Source organism: Hibiscus syriacus, unplaced genomic scaffold (genome assembly GCF_006381635.1).
Source record: "Hibiscus syriacus cultivar Baekdansim isolate YM2019G1 unplaced genomic scaffold, ASM638163v2 tig00111783_pilon, whole genome shotgun sequence".
NCBI lineage: Eukaryota > Viridiplantae > Streptophyta > Magnoliopsida > Malvales > Malvaceae > Hibiscus > Hibiscus syriacus.
In genome coordinates this window covers 1,631,157-1,647,545 of record NW_024063178.1, presented here as the reverse complement: position 1 = coordinate 1,647,545, position 16,389 = coordinate 1,631,157, and the positions used below count along the sequence as shown (strand labels likewise).

The 16,389-nt window shown below is 34.1% G+C and overlaps 2 pseudogenes; both read right to left on the bottom strand.

Moving 5' to 3' along the window:
* Window positions 1–1,325: 1,325 nt before the first annotated feature.
* Window positions 1,326–4,091, bottom strand: LOC120170675 (annotated as a pseudogene).
* Window positions 4,092–4,760: 669 nt separating this feature from the next.
* Window positions 4,761–13,272, bottom strand: LOC120170584 (annotated as a pseudogene).
* Window positions 13,273–16,389: the final 3,117 nt, after the last annotated feature.

Below are 16,389 nucleotides of genomic sequence, written 5' to 3'. Positions count from 1 at the left end.
CCTTAACAGTTTGTATGTTTCTGCCATGAGGAGGATAGCTGAAAAATATGCTTCATCTCTTGATAATTTTAGTATTTATTAATTAATACACTTGGCATTTAACTAATTAAATTGAATTTTAAAATTAAATTCTTAAGAAATTTCATTTTTACCATTAATGAACCTTGATAATTACCAAATGAAATTGCATTATCTTCCATTAAAATATTCGTTAATCAAATATGAGTCATCTTGGCTTTAACTTTCTATTTTGTCTATACAATTTTCAAAATTTGCATTTTAGTCACTAAAATTCCACCGTTCAATCAAATCTGAAAAACTACGTTGATCTGAGCTAAATTTCTCTGATCTAAAATATGAAAAATAATATTTTCAACCATTTTCTAATATCCTTCAAATTTTGTAAAATTTTGATTCAATCTGATTATCTAGTTTCAATACTGAATTTATCACTTTATAGCTTTTAACACAAGTATCTGATTAAACATTTGTTTTCCATAAAATCTCACTTTCAAGAGTAAACTATCCATTTATGAAATAATATTTTGGAAAAATTACCACTTAGGTCCTTAAACCTTTCCTAATTTATACATTATCCATTAAACTTTTAAAATTTACATTTTAGTCCTAATCAAAATTTGGGGTATTACAGAATTTATCGACAAACCATCAATTCATGTAATGTGGATTTTGTTATCCTTTATTGGTATTATTACGGATATGCATTTAATTTGTAGTTGCTAGACAATATGAAGGGTTTGGGTTCTACATTTGCATATGTGCTCCAACCCAGGGATGGATCCCCGAAAATTTAAAATTACCATATATTTTAATTTTTTTCCTATTAAAACTTTGTTTCCACTCCCCATAATTTTATTTCACCCCCTTGAAATTTTAATTCATATCCCTTAAGTGTAAGTTCGCCCCCTAACAAAAAATCCTATGTCGGTCACTACTCCAACCTGATGTTATTATAGAATACATAAAAAGAAACATATTACTCGAAATATTATTAGAGAATTTAAAATAACATATAAAACGAGTAGGGAAATAAAACAAAACGAAAACAATGAATGCATATGTAGATTGTTGATATTATTATGTTGAAAATGCCATTTCCCCCCCAAGCAGGGCCGTGGCTAGATTGTTGGAGGCCCTGTGCAAATTCTTGTAAAGGGGCCCTTAGATCTCGAAATTATTTTTCTAAAATAATAAATGACTAATTTCATTAACTTAAAAAACTCCACTTAAATAGTAATTTCAAATCATCAATTACATCACATCCATAAAAAATACAACTTACAAATTCCCGTAAAACGTGATACTCATATTACATTCTTTGAAACAAAATCATTTATAAAAGTTTTAATATCAACGTCTTCCAAAATATCACTCTCAATAGATATTAAAGCAAGTCCATTTAATCTTTCTTGTGTCATGGTTGTCCTTAAGTATGACTTGAGCAACTTTAGCTTTGAAAAACTCCTCTCTGCAAAAGCAATAGTAACAGGTATAGTCAATAAAATTCTGTATGCAATTGTGACATTTGGAAAGCAATTGAAGCGTTTCAAGAACCTTAATATATCCATTGCTCCCATCTTTTCCTTAGGTAACATCTCTCTAAGCAATTTTAACTCAGTAAAAAGATCATTTCCATGACAATTAGAAAACTCACCTCTCCTAATAGCATTTTCAAAGGACTACAACAAGATTGGAGTTTAATGTCATCCATTGATTGAAAATTTGTAGAAGTAAACAAAAATCCAAAAACACTCTCATATAATTCATATTGTTCAAACCTCTTTTCCAATGATGAAATAGCTTGATCAACAATGTAGATAAAATATTGAATTCTAAATGATTCCTCTGGAGATAATGATGTCTCCTCACTATCAACCTCATCAAATTGTCTTTTTTTACGTATTATACGCCTTTGAGGAAATATAGGATTGACTCCAATTTCAATGACTACTTTTTTTGCAAGATCCATGGCATTTGAAAATCCAACATCTCTATAATTTCTAAAAAAGGAAATCAATCCTTTTATCTCACACATAGCAATATCAATCACCATATTTTTTGACTGTAGATATTTGCTAACCTTGTTCACAACAGATAAAATATCATACCAAATGATTGTAGATAGTAAAAACTCAAAACTACCAAGCTCATTAGTTGCTAAAGATTTTGTTTCACTCTGAGTTTTAGAATCAATATCAACAGTAACTACTTCAAGTAAGGCTTCCCTTAATTCAACAATTTGAAATCTTATTGATGTGATACTATCAATTCGACTTTCCCAACGTGTGGCGGACAGTGATTTGGGAGTATACTCTTTCACATAATGTTTTAAAATATCCCACCTCTTTGTTGAACTAGCAAATATAGTATATATGTGTTGAACTAATCCAAAAAAAATCCCTTGCTTTATTTAAAGTGTTTGCAATGTCACACAAAACCAAATTAAGACTATGACAACCACATGGAGTATAAAAAGCTCTAGGATTAAATCTAATAGTCTTTTTTGCACACCTTAATGTTTACCTTTCATATTAGACCCATTATCATATCCTTGACCTCTAATATTATCTATATCAAGATCATGAGATTTAAGCACATCTTCTAACACTTTAAAAAGCCCTTGGCCAGTTGTATCATTAACTTGTAAGAACTCGATAAAAAATTCTTCAATTTTAAAAGTATTAGAAGAGCCATCAACACACCTTATAATTAGAGTCATTTGTTCCTGTTGACTAGCATCTGGTGTGCAATCCAACATCACAGAAAAATATCTAGCCTCTTTTATTCTTTTGAAAATAATAGATCTAATCTTAGAGGAAAGCAAAAGTATCAACTCGTTTTGAATGTCATTACTCAGATAATGGTGATGAATCTTACCACTAGTAATACGCTGAACATGTTCGATCATACAGGATCAAACTCAGCCAACATTTCTATCAAACCCAAAAAATTCCCATTGCTCTTTTGATATAATCTTCCATTTCCCCCCGAAATGCTAGGTTATTTTTAGCAAGATACTTCACAATAACAATAATTCTAATAATTACATTTTTCAAATACTCTTTTTCTTTCTTGAATTATTCTTGAGCAACTTTATCAATTGTTTCATTTTGTTGCAGCCTATGCCTAAGTTCACACCAAGTTGCCATGTTTAGTACATGATCAATACTTGTTTCATGTTCTGTAAGTCTGGTACTAAGATGCATCCAATTATTATATCATTCATTTACTAAATTACCTTTCCTATGACCCTTTTTAAAAATATTAAAACAAAACACTTTGTCGAGCTCTTTCGAATAAACAAGTCATTCCCTATCACAAGTTTCACCATTCGATAAATATCTTGTATAAAAGGTTGAAGAAAATCTACGAGGAAATTTGTCTTTGGGGCCTTTCACAATGCTCAAGTCTCTTTTGGGGCCATTTACAGCCAAAATGTCAATCAATTTAGACTCAAGAGAATCCCATTTTCTTGTATCATATATGTCAACATAAACATATTCATTTTGTTCAGCATTGCGGTTAGTATGATCAGAATTATGGTCCACATTTTGTTCAGAATAATGGGAAATATTGGCATTCTCCTTATTAACAACACCATCCACAATTTCCTCTTGTTCAACATTCTCACCATCAACATTAGTTCCATTTAATTCCTGAGAATTAACATCATTTTCCTCTACTTGGGTATTCTTAAAAAAACTTATCCAAAGAACCTTTTTGAGTCTGAATTAATTGTTCTACTCTTTTAGTTTTTTGACGCTTTTTATATCTAGATTGATATTTTCGAATCATATTGAACAAAATCAACACAAAGCAAAAACATCCACAAAATCAACACAAATCAAAAACAAATCAGAGTGAGATAAGATAGCACCAAAGTTCTGAGTTCAACTTCCAATTTGGCATGTAATCTACTCCAACTCGGCAACTCTCCTCAAATTAACATCATCAAATCTGCAATTTATATACAATAATAAGAACTAAGTACAAAATTTAATTAGTTACAATTACAAGTACAACTAGGAAAAAAAGGTTGAACCGTTAAATTGAAAAGAAGTAATACCCATCTCTTTAATTTCTCCCAGAAATGGGATATTCAATTTCTCAAAATTGAAATTATTAAAGAGATTGAATTTGGGAAAATGTGTATTGTGTAAGAATTAAGAAAGCCAAGGTGAATATTAATGGTTATGGAGGAAATTTGGAGATTGATAAAGGGGTAAGAACGAAGAATCGAAGTGTGTGGAATAATAAGAAGGAAACATGCGTTTTTTCCTTTGTTAAACAGTATTATATTAATGAGCAGTATTAAAACAGCTGTATTACACCAAATTAATGGTGTGGTTCCCCACTGACTATTAATGAGCAGTATTATATTAATAAGCATAATTAATACAGCTGTATTACACCAAATCTATTAAAAAGGGTGATGTTTTCGTGTTTCCCAAAGGCCAAATGTCTGGTTCATTTCCAGAAGAACAACGGTTACCAGCCAACATCGGTCATTGTCGGATTCAATAGTCAGTTGCCTTATAGCTGTATTTCGGGGCTCTTATTTTTTTGGGGTTTTGCGCCGTCGCGCACTTGCGCCGGCTCAACCAGGACCTTGCCCCCAAGCCAAATCCGAAGGGCATACGTACATATAAATGGATTCAGTTTCATGCTGGCCAGAAAAATAATAAATAAGGAATTTGCACGCAGTTAACAAAAGCTACAACGCCGGCACAAGATGCATAAAAGTTTCTTAATGTTCCAAAAGATGGAGCCAGAGGCGAGACAAACCTGGACTAGGGTAGCGGAAAAAGTCATCTTTTAGATTTCTCTTCATCAGGCTCATCCTCCAATGCGCGGAAACCAGCTGTAAGATCCTCGTTAAGCTTTTTGAATTTTGCCACAAGAGCTTCTTCTCCCTCCGCTGGATCCTCGAATTTTTGTGACCTGTGTGATGTAGAAGGGAAAAATGGACAAATTAAGCACATCATCACCCCTTCTTTTGGGCCGAAAACACGGCGTCCTAGAAATATAACTTTTTGCATCATTTTGATTTGATTCTTCGGAGAATTTCCAGCAGAAAGCTCAAACTTATACTAATGGAGAAAAGAGATCTCCCAGACGATGCTTGATAAGACTGTATGTTATCTTCTGACCGTCCATCCAAGCTGCTTTCTCCACTGCCTACACATGACACCAAACTCAATCAGACTTCGATTGCTATATACATTTCTATAACATCCTGTTGTACTTTTGTTAGCATAAATTTAACGTCTTTAGTGGCACAGATATTTTAGGATCATGGTTTTCATAACCGGACCAGTTAGCGAACCGGTCATGCTATCGGTTCACTGGTTCAACCGGTCTGGCCGTCGGAAAAACGGACGACGTCATAATTATTTAAAAAATTAAATAAAAATATCAAAAATATTTAATAAAATGTAATTTTTTATATCACAAGTCATATTCAAAGCAAATCATAACATATATAAGTTAAAAACCATAAAATCAAGTGAAACAAAATGATTCAAATTAACTACAACATAATATTTAAGGTAAAACATATTAAATAATAAATATAATTATATAACTATAATTAAAAAATAAATTTGAGGCTAAAAAATCATAACAAAATGATATTGTTTAGTTTAATTTTTTTTAAAAAAACAATCTCACATGACTAAGAAACATAGAAGAGCATCACAAAAGTCTAAAGAGTAAAAATATGAGAACAAAACAATCTCACATGGCTAAGAAACATAGAAGAACATCACAACTAACTTCTATAAATAATAGAGGTAATTTGGCATTCAAAATCATGGAGCCTTTTTGATGAGCATTGAATGAACTATTCTTTCACTTCAATCAAGCTCGAATTTTAGGCTTCAATCGAGCTTCTAAATTTTTTTTGAGTTCAAGCCTTTTTGAGTTCAAGTTTCAATATTATATTTCGAGTTTGAGTTGAACTTGATAATTTTTAGCTCGTGAGTTTGAGTCGAGTTGAGCTTACTTTTAAAGTTTTCAAGTTCGAGTCGAGCTCAGCAATACTCGAGTTCGACTTGACTCGTTTAACAAACGACGTCGTTTGATTTAATTTTTTTTATAAAAAAAACAAAATTGGCGGTTTTTTCCGGTTTTCAGCCGGTCCGGTTCGAACGGTTCAGCGGTTCTGGCCGGTTCACTAGTAGCGGTTCAACCTGTGTAGATTGAACCGGACTAGACAACGGTTCCCGGTTGAACCGGCCGGTCCGGTTTTCAAAACACTGTTTAGGATTTAAATACTAATTTCCATATGTAACTTCTCTCCCCATACACTAACATGGACTACACAGAATTGAGTAATAGAATCCTTATATTTCTACTGGAGCACATAGATAAAATTGATACCATTGTTAAAGGAAAACAACATGGACTTCTATGTCAGATCAATTTTGCTAATTTGCACGCCAGCAAAAAAGTCAACATTTTTCTCCAACTATTGTCAAATTATAGAAGTCCATGTCAGCACCGAAAGCAGCCGTAATAGAAATTATTGGAAAACATAATAGGATCATTAAGCAGTTGAAGTAGTGTCGAAAGCATAGCTGCATTACCTGGTTGGCCAAAGTATTGAAATGAACAATGCTGCGCATCATCCAAACAGACTTGTAGAATGGGCAGAACTTGTCATATCTGTCCCAGCAAAACGAAGAAACATGTGCATATGAGGATTACAGGATTACAATATGAGACAAAGACATTGACACAATGATAGTACTAAGGTAATTTTCTGGTATCAAATAGTAAAGGCTGAAGCTTACGGTGTAAATGCATTCTGAGCAAGATAATCTTCCCTTAAAAGTTCAGCAGTTTCTAGTGTGATCTTATCTGTTTCGGCTAGAGCATCTTTCCAACAAGCTGTAACCATAAAAATGCCAGCGAGTGCTGAATTGGAATGAGATAAAAGGACGGTCTAAAAATTCACAGTAGCAGTCTACATAATTATGTGTCCAAGGGGCAGGCTGTAGGCTGATTTTTTCCAAATTCCTTAACCAAGCCTGGGCCAGTAATTTTTTTCCTTTATTTTAATGATTCGGGTAGGACAAGCCATAATTTTTCCTGTATGGGCTAGGCCTACCAGGTCAGACAAGGAGGCCCGCACTTAAACAGTACTAAAAAAAGGATAACTATAAGAAAATGAAAACGACATTATGTTGTGTATAATGATTCAGCCTCAATTCAAATTTATCAAGAACCATAACATGGTACGGAAACATACCTGGACTATTTCATTCAGATCATCTTCCCTCTGAAGCACCTATCTGGCCTTTGTCCTAATGCTAATAAAATCAGGGTCAAATTACTCATAGAAAGATTCCAATGCCTGGGAACACAAGAAACAATCAATCAATCAATATGGAAAAGTTGTACCACTTGGAAAAGGCCTAAAGGAAAATCATTTTTTGAGATAATTACAAACTAAGAGGGATCCGATTATGAACATACCCCGAGTACTTTGAGTATGAAATAAGCCAGTTGACAGAAGGGAAATGCTTCCTCTGAGCAAGTTTCTTGTCAAGACCCCAGAAAACCTAAAATCCAAACCAACAAGGAACATGGAGATTTTTCTTTTCTTGCACGGATAAGTATAACAGTCATACACAGCACTAACATAACCAGGGGAATTTACAAAATCTTGATTTATACCTGGACAATACTGAGGGTTGCAGATGTCACAGGGTCAGAGAAATCTCCTCCAGGAGGAGAAACTGCACCAACAATTGTGACACTTCCTGTACGTTCTGGCCCACCAAGGCATTTAACTTTACCAGCACGTTCATAAAAAGAGGCTAATCTTGCAGCCAGATAAGAAGGATATCCAGTATCAGCAGGCATTTCAGCCTGCAAGAGAAATTACCACAGATGCCAATATGAGCTTAATATAAAGAAAGCGGTGAAGACAATAGGATGAATACCAAAGTATACCAGACAGAAAGAAGAAATATGAACAAAATAAAACACAATCCACTTGTCCAGCAAACCTTATTTTCTGACAGTGTTTATAACCTGAAGGACCAATACAACTGGAAAAAAGAAATGGCAGTTCTACCCAAATTACACTGAAAAATTATTAATTTATTATCAGCCATATGAACTGTTATTGAACGGGGACTAAACTGAAGCATTTCCAATGCACCAAGTCAACATTCCTAAAGCCCTAAACTATATGAAGCAGTAGGAAAAATGACAAGTCAAAGGGAAGACAGGTTGTTTCATTAGCAAAGGTTTGGCAGAGTTTTACCAGCCGTCCAGAAATCTCATGTAATGCTTCTGCCCAACGAGATGTTGAGTCTGCCATCATACTAACATTGTAGCCCATATCTCTGAAGTATTCAGCTATTGTGATCCCTGCATATCAACGAAAAGAAGTGTTATGGCAGCCCATGTCCTTTCAAGAATACAGGAGGAAACGAAGGTAACAAGAATAAATCCCACAAATCGTCATGTAATGAAAGAAATTAGCCAAAAATAACAATTGGACACTCTTGGTTCCAAAGGCGCTTCAAAGTTTTACCCGTATAAATAGATGCTTCACGAGCTGCCACAGGCATGTTCAAAGTGTTAGCTACAAGTGTTGTGCGCTTCATGACAGATTCTTCATGACCATCAGGCAATGTCATTGTCAATTGAGGAAAATCCATAAGAACCTGAAATAAATAAAAATAGAGTCAGGGTACTAAAATCTACCAGATGCATAAAATTTCAAATTGAAAGAAAAAAAAACACTTCAGCCATTTCATTTCCTCATTCCCCACAACCCACATAGATAATAGCATCGGAATTTGAGTACTGCACATGGTAAGAAAAATAAACACAATGAATATATATAATTGAGTTATTGAAAAAAGTTAAAGTTCAACAGAACCATAAAAAAATTAAACTTAGAAAGAGCTTGACTAATCACAGTTTTACCACAGCCAAATGCACCAGGAATAGCCCAAGTTCCACCAAGAACTGAGGGGCATAGGGCATCAAGAACATGCTGACCACAAACAAAGTCAATACCACATTCCATTCAAACAAAAGTTGATTAAAACAACCCATAAAGCGTTACCTGCTCAGTAAGCAGAGGAGTGTCTGCAGCAAGTTTTGATGCAACAGGCCTAGGTGTACGTACAGGCCATGTCTGTAAACAGGTGAAGCATAGTCAAAATAAAATATTTGCAATTGTTAAAATGAATAAAAAGTTAATACACATGGCAAAATATTGACCCAACTAAAATGACCCGCCAACCATCAAAAGTAAGTTGACTAATAAAAAGACAATGATCCAAAGCTAATTAACAAAAGTTATCTTGGCCAAGACCAACTTCTAGTACAAGAAATGACCAGCACAGTAACCTATAAGAATCGAAAATGCAATGTCTTGAAGAAAGAAAAAAAAACCTGAAGCATAGTGATTTGCTTTTTGACACCTTGAAATTCAAGTTCCAGCACATTATCCTGCAATCATAGTTGTAAAAAGCGCGCCTGAAGCCCAAAAGCTCAGAGGCTCAGTGAACGGGACTTTTTCAACACTGAAGTGAGGCACGTAGCCTAGGTGCACTTAGGCACAACGAGGCTCTGACGCGCGAGGCTCAGTCGAGGCGCAATTGAGGCGCGATGTGGGCTTAAAACCTTGTGTTCCTTCATCGGAATCCCCACCGAGGTTTGCAAATCGGGCCTCGACTCGAAGAACTCGATGATTTTCTCTTGTGTTTCCCTGTTTTTCCCTCTCATGTAGCTCTTCAGGGAGGCCTTGTCGACCTCGAGTTTATTGGCCGACTTGGCGCACGTTAGCATGTTGAGTTGGGGTGAATATTGGAGCGGTGGAAGTGGGGTAAGGTGAAGGGACAACCACTGGATACGGCGGTTCACGGCAGCGATGGATGGGTGTTGTTCATCCTCCACTGTCTTATTTGGGTTCATTTTCTACAAAAAAAAAATAAAAAGGTCGATGAGGGGATTTTGAACGATGGTTTGTCTTCGTACGAATAAGAAGATGAAGAAAAGGAGGAAGTGACTAGTGAGTAATTTTAAACACAAGCTATGGTAATGTGTCGTATTTTGAATGGCGGAAAGAAAAATCTTTAGTTGTCGTGGATACTTGTGAGGAATAGATAAAGTCATGATGTGGAACGTTTTGGAACCGGTTAATGTGGATATTTGTTTATATTAATTTAATTGTAATTAAAAATTTACGTCTAATAACATTTCTATATTTTACCTTTTCTAAATAATGATTAATATAAAATTAAATGTCTAAATCATATTTAAAATTAATTTTTGATGTTTAATTTTTTTTATTAAAAATAAGTGTATAACGTTTCTTCCGTTACACTTTTAAGTGGCTACTATTAGTAAATACATAAGTGACATGTGTCACGTTTATATTTTCTTATTTTTTAAATAATTTTTTTTTTAAATTTAAAAAAAAAAATTAAACGTGACATTGTGCTTAGTACTTGATTATGCTTGTTGATAGCTTTTATGACGTTAGGTTGGTATTTTGAGTTTGAGAATGAACTCTATTGAAGCCTAATATTGGATGTATATGATATTTGAGTTTAATTGCATTAATATATACATGTATTACAATTTTTGGATATCATGCGCCTTGCCTTCGTGAATCCCCCCTTTCATGTGCCTCGCGCCTCAAGGCTCCAGGACACTTTACACCTCGATGCGCCTTGAGCCTTTGATAACTTTGCCTGCAATAAAGTATAAGGGTCAAATATAGCAAAAATAAAGGTATGTCCTACATTAAAGCATATAGATGTGATAGAAGAATTAAACAGCCAAACCTTCAAAGAATATTGACCAGGGGGCGCAATGTAAGTGATCTTTCCCGTTGCATCAGGAGGCAGGGCAACATGATGTTGCATCAAAGTGTTTTCAAATTCAGTCTGCATTGAAGCTATTGTATTAATTTAAGGACCTTAGAAGATCCAAAAAGAAATAAAATTAAGTGATCTAAGCACCATCCTATTTCACTATAGGAACTGGTTTACACATTTTTGCCTCGAGAGAGGCAATGAATTGAAACATGTAGGTTTTCTTCCTACTCTTAATTATTCAGGTTTTGGGCTCCCTAGCACTATATGCTGATTTTTGTAGACAAAATTCAAAGCTAGTTGCAAAGCACTCTCCCTCCCTTCCTGTCATTTTCAGCTTTGGCTTGCTTAAGGAACTAATATTATAAATGAGAGCACAAGGCCACATTAAACTTACAGCATACAGATCTCCACCAGTTAACAGGTCTCCCTCACCTGCATGAAGTAAGAATTGTGTTGAACACCAACATCAGAAGTCAACAGCTAAGTAAGTTGAATCTTAATAGCAAGTTAGCAACGTACCAATTTTTTTCGGCTGAAACTCCTAAAGAGTATCTTTGTCAAGAGCTGGGACAGAAACTCCTCTGGGGATGTACACTTCACCAGATCTTTTAGCAATAGTTTTCAAAGGCCTCTATGTTGATATAAAATTGAAACAAAAAAGAAGAGCATATATCAATATTCATTATAATGCTATTTAACAGCACAACAGGTAAAAGATAAGGTGATTTTCATAACAAAATTGACTAGAAAGAGCTAAGAAGTAGAGGAATTTAAACCGCAGTTAAAGTATGGTTGAACCTGAATTCCATCAAAGATGTTTCCAAGATGTTTCCCAGTATTCCTGGTCCCAACTCAACAGACAGGGGCTGTAAGAATAACATAGAACAACATATGATATAAGCTCAATATTCTAATCAACTCACTGTGAAGAAACCAGAGAGTAGCCAGTACAGTTTTAAAATTAAAAAAGAAGCAACAATAATACACCTTGTGTGTGCACAAAACTGGATCATTAACAATCAGACCAGCTGTTTCTTCATAGACTGAAATAAGAACACAGTGAAAGTTTCTTATCAATTTTAGAACTCATTTCCGCTAAGGATCCACATTAGCCACAGGTAATTCTTCTTCTCTTTACAAACTCCCTTTCCACGAAAGCAAAGAGCATAAGAAAAAGGAAAGCTTTAACTGAAAAGCCTAAAGTTGTAATGTTAGTATTAAGAAAACACCTTGGATTGTAGCAGAGTCTCCTTCCAACTGAATGATTTCATCAATCTGATTATCATGTCCAACACGGACTAATTCATACATAGCAGCACCAGCCATTCCATCAGCAACTACATCTGGTCCAGAAACCTGTATGATAGTTGAAGTGGAGAAACCAGAAGAAAAAAAAGAAGTAAGAACAGAATGCCTAGCTAAATCCAAAGGTTGTAGTCAATCAGAAAAAAATATTTCAAATTGATACATGGACATCAAAAGAAAGTCAAAATATGAATGCCTAGCACTTTCTTCAAATACAAAATTACTTGTATATCCACATGGAAAGTAGAAAGAGAAAAGAAAGTAGCCTTCTCATACTTCTCATTATCTATTATCACAGAATTCACAATTAACAAGTTCTTCAATCAAACACATAGTGAAAAATTGTGACAGAAAAATTAATCCATTACCAGACATAGCATCTGAATCAAATACATTGGGCTATGAAAGCGATTCAACTAAAAAAATGACAATATAACTACCACAAGTCTAATAAAATCAACTATGGTTAGACAAAAATCAAATCACCACAAGTCTAATGAAAGCAACCAATTTTTAGTATTACCAAATGCACAGAGACGCCCCACCCACCCCAATATATATATTAAGCAAAGTAGCTATATGAGTAAAAACAAGAATGCATAAAATTAAGCCTGTCAATACTCACGTAAATGGACATCCAGTCAGTCCAAAAGTCACTGATCATGCATTTAAAAGAAAAAAGAAAAAGAAATTCTCAGAGGTCATATCATACATCTCAAATCACTACCATTTATAATAACCAAAGAAAACACATATCAAGAATAAAAAAATAAAGTAAACACTCAATCAGCTATTCCAACCTCTACGTCCCAAAGGAAAAATATCACCAGATAAAGAAATCATAAAGCACATAGAAAAACGTTTCAAATCAACTAAATCACATCAATAAAAGTAAGAAAATGTAAATCAACCAATAAAAATCACCAAGCATATCAAGATAATCCCAATCCGACGTTAAAAGAACAAATCAAATTGAGGTACGAAAAGGTCCAAAATGGTATAATGGAAGAAATATCACCTTACGGACAAAACCGAATTCGCTCTCCTTCTCAGAATCCTCAAATGTCGTCAATTTGGCCCAATAAACAGCCGGCATTTCCCCCGTTTAATGAAATTAAAATAAAAATAAAAGGAAAATTCTATCAATTTCGTTTTTACTAAACAAAAGAAATAGCTTGTATTTTAAAGATCTGATTAATTGAAAATGATTCAGTGAAGAAAAGAAACTACTCAAAGAGAAGAGGAGGAGAGAGACAGACAGAAGGAGAGGGAGGCCAACGCCATAATTAGATTTATTTAGGGTAAAATACGTAAATGGTCACTAATATTTGGATAAGTGTTCGTTTTCACCACTTATGTTTGAAAAGTCACAGATCGGTCACTCACATTATCATTTGTTACAAAATGGTCACTTAACATTAACAACTATTATTGTGGGTGATGAAAAGCTGATGTGGCAACTGCTGATTTTTTGGTATTATTTGACCATGTTAGACCGTTTTAAACGACCTTTCTTTTTCTTCAACCGAGCAATCTTTGGTTGAATTTGCATCTTCTGTGATAACCTCTTTAACATATTGTTCCTTTTCTGCTTCTTCCTTTCGTTTTTCTTCTTCCTCTACCTTTAAACGAGATTCTTACTCTACTTTCTTCATTGTTTCCTCTTTACCAGCCTTAAGTGCTTTAATCAAACACTTCAAACAAGCTTTATCTTCTTCATCATCAACCAATTTCAACATCAAGTTCTCAGTAACATCAATGGGCGTCATATTCGTTTCTTCCAACAATCTCTCATTTTCTTTGACAATTTGATGAGAACCAATGTCCAAGTAGTTCTTTGCCAATACCTTGAATGCTTCAAACCTACAATAAGATATATATGTGTGTTTATCCATTATTCCTCTCCGACCAAAGCCAAATTAAGCTTCTCAACATGGTAGGTCGTGAAAACGATGATTCTTTCACCACCACAAGCCGACCAAATCCCGTCAATGAAGTTCAACAACCCCTATAGTATGGCTTTACTCTCTTTTTTCTCATCGTTTTTTGACATCGAACTAATCAAATCGAACCTATGAAGAATCTAAGCAAACCTAGAAAATAAAATCTAGAGAGGGTAAGGGATTAAGTCACCTTTGTTTATGGTATTTTCAAAAACCAGTAGAGTTGTAAAGCAATCCATGAAGAAGAGAGCATAAAATGAAATGAGGAGAAAAAGGTAAAAGAAATGAAATAAAATGAAAGTTAAAATTGTGGGGTCTGTTAACAAAATGTTTTGTGTTGCTTTGGCCATTGATAGTTTGATTGTATAGGGTGGTTTAAGTTTTGTTTATTTTATTGCATGGGACTTTTTTTGCTTTTCCCTGGTTTAGGTGTGCATGGTTGGTTTTGTGCAGTTTTAATTTGGGTAGGATGACCTTTGTATTTAGTTTTTGAGGTTGAAATGAAAGCTTAATTCATCCAACAATGGTAGGTTTTGAGTTAAAAGTAGTATGGAGATGAGAGAGTGCAAATAGAAGAGAAAAGTGGTCAAAATAATGGTCAAGCAGTGCCAAATCAGCAGTTAACGTGCCACATCAGCTTTTCTTCACCCACAGTAATAGTTGTTAACATCGAGTGATCATTTTGTAACAAACGATAATGTTAGTGATCAATTTGTGAATTTTCAAACATCAGTGGTGAAAGCGAACACGTATCCAAACATTAGTGACTACTTATGTAGTTTACCCATTTATTTATTTGAAGATAAATTGTACACTTTTCCTCGTATAACTAAAAAATGGTAAAGTACATAAATAGTCACCAAACTTTTAGGACGCTTGCATTTTGGTCACTGAACTTTTAGTTCGTTTTCAGAAATATCCTTGGGGTTACCTCCCATTGGTTTTATCTGACGTGACAATTATCTTATGTTAACTCTTCTTCTTATTTTTCATCATTATCTTCTTATTATTCTCTTCTTCTTTTTCTTATTCCAATTCTTCTTCTTCTTCCATAACCTGCAACAGATGATGATAGGTAATTGACTGCCACCAACTTAGAGGTAAACAAGCTGATGATAATTATCCACCGCATCCCCTTTCTTTTTTTTCTCATTGTTTCTTTTCATATTCTTGCACTTTTTGTTTGTTTCCTTTTATTTTCCTTTTTCTCCCTTATTTATTTATTTATATAAAATTTACCTTCTTTTCTTCTTAAATCTACAACTTTCATGGCATTTTTATTCATATGTTTTCACACTTGGAGTTGACAATATCTATTCTTGGCTTTGCTTCTTCCCCTTCTCTTCCTTCTTCTGGTAAGCCCAAAACGAACTCATATGTTATATATATATATATATATATATATTAAAGTTTCATCAGCCTTTGATCTTCTTCTAAGCTTAGATGAATCCATGTGTGGTTTCCAAAAAAAGAGTTTATTTTTTGTTCCTTTTCGACTATTCATATGAAAATTTGAAATATTATTATGATAAAGGTGATCAAGGGGTCTATGGTGAGAGATTTGGATATAAACCAAGTACCATAAGAAGAAGATGAATGGATCACAACAAGCATAGAAAACGAAAATGAAAGCTATAACATCAACATCGGAGTATAAAGAAGAATCAAAGTAAGAAAAAGAAGAAGAGTTAACAGAAGGTAACTGCCACGTTAGATAAAACTAACAGAGGTAACATCAAGGACCTTTCTAAAAACGAATTAAAAAAGTTGTATGACAAAAATACAAGTGTCTTAAAAGTTTATGGACTATTTATGTACTTTACCCTTAAAACATAAGATTTGATTAATTTTATTTTTATATAATTAACATATAGTCATTTAAAATTAATTACTATTATACTTTTAACGAATTATGAACGTAACATGGTTAGGGATGTGAAATCATATAATCGTTAAGGTTTCAATCGGATCTTGTCAGGTTAAGTCAAAATAGATACAGGTCGTGTCAGGTCAATTTGATGGTTCGACTTGGATCAGGTCAAGTTTGAGTCAAATCAGTCCGCATCATTTTTCAAGTTGATTTGACATTAGATTCAGTTCGGGTTCAGATCAGGTTAATTTCAGTTTGGATCAATATCAGGTCAGGTCAAAATGGTTCAGGTCTAAATAAATTAAATATCAGTTTAATTCAGGTTCAGATGGACTTTAGGTCGGGTTACATCATTGATAGAAAAAAGTTCAAGTCAGATCTTACCGGGTACGGATTGACT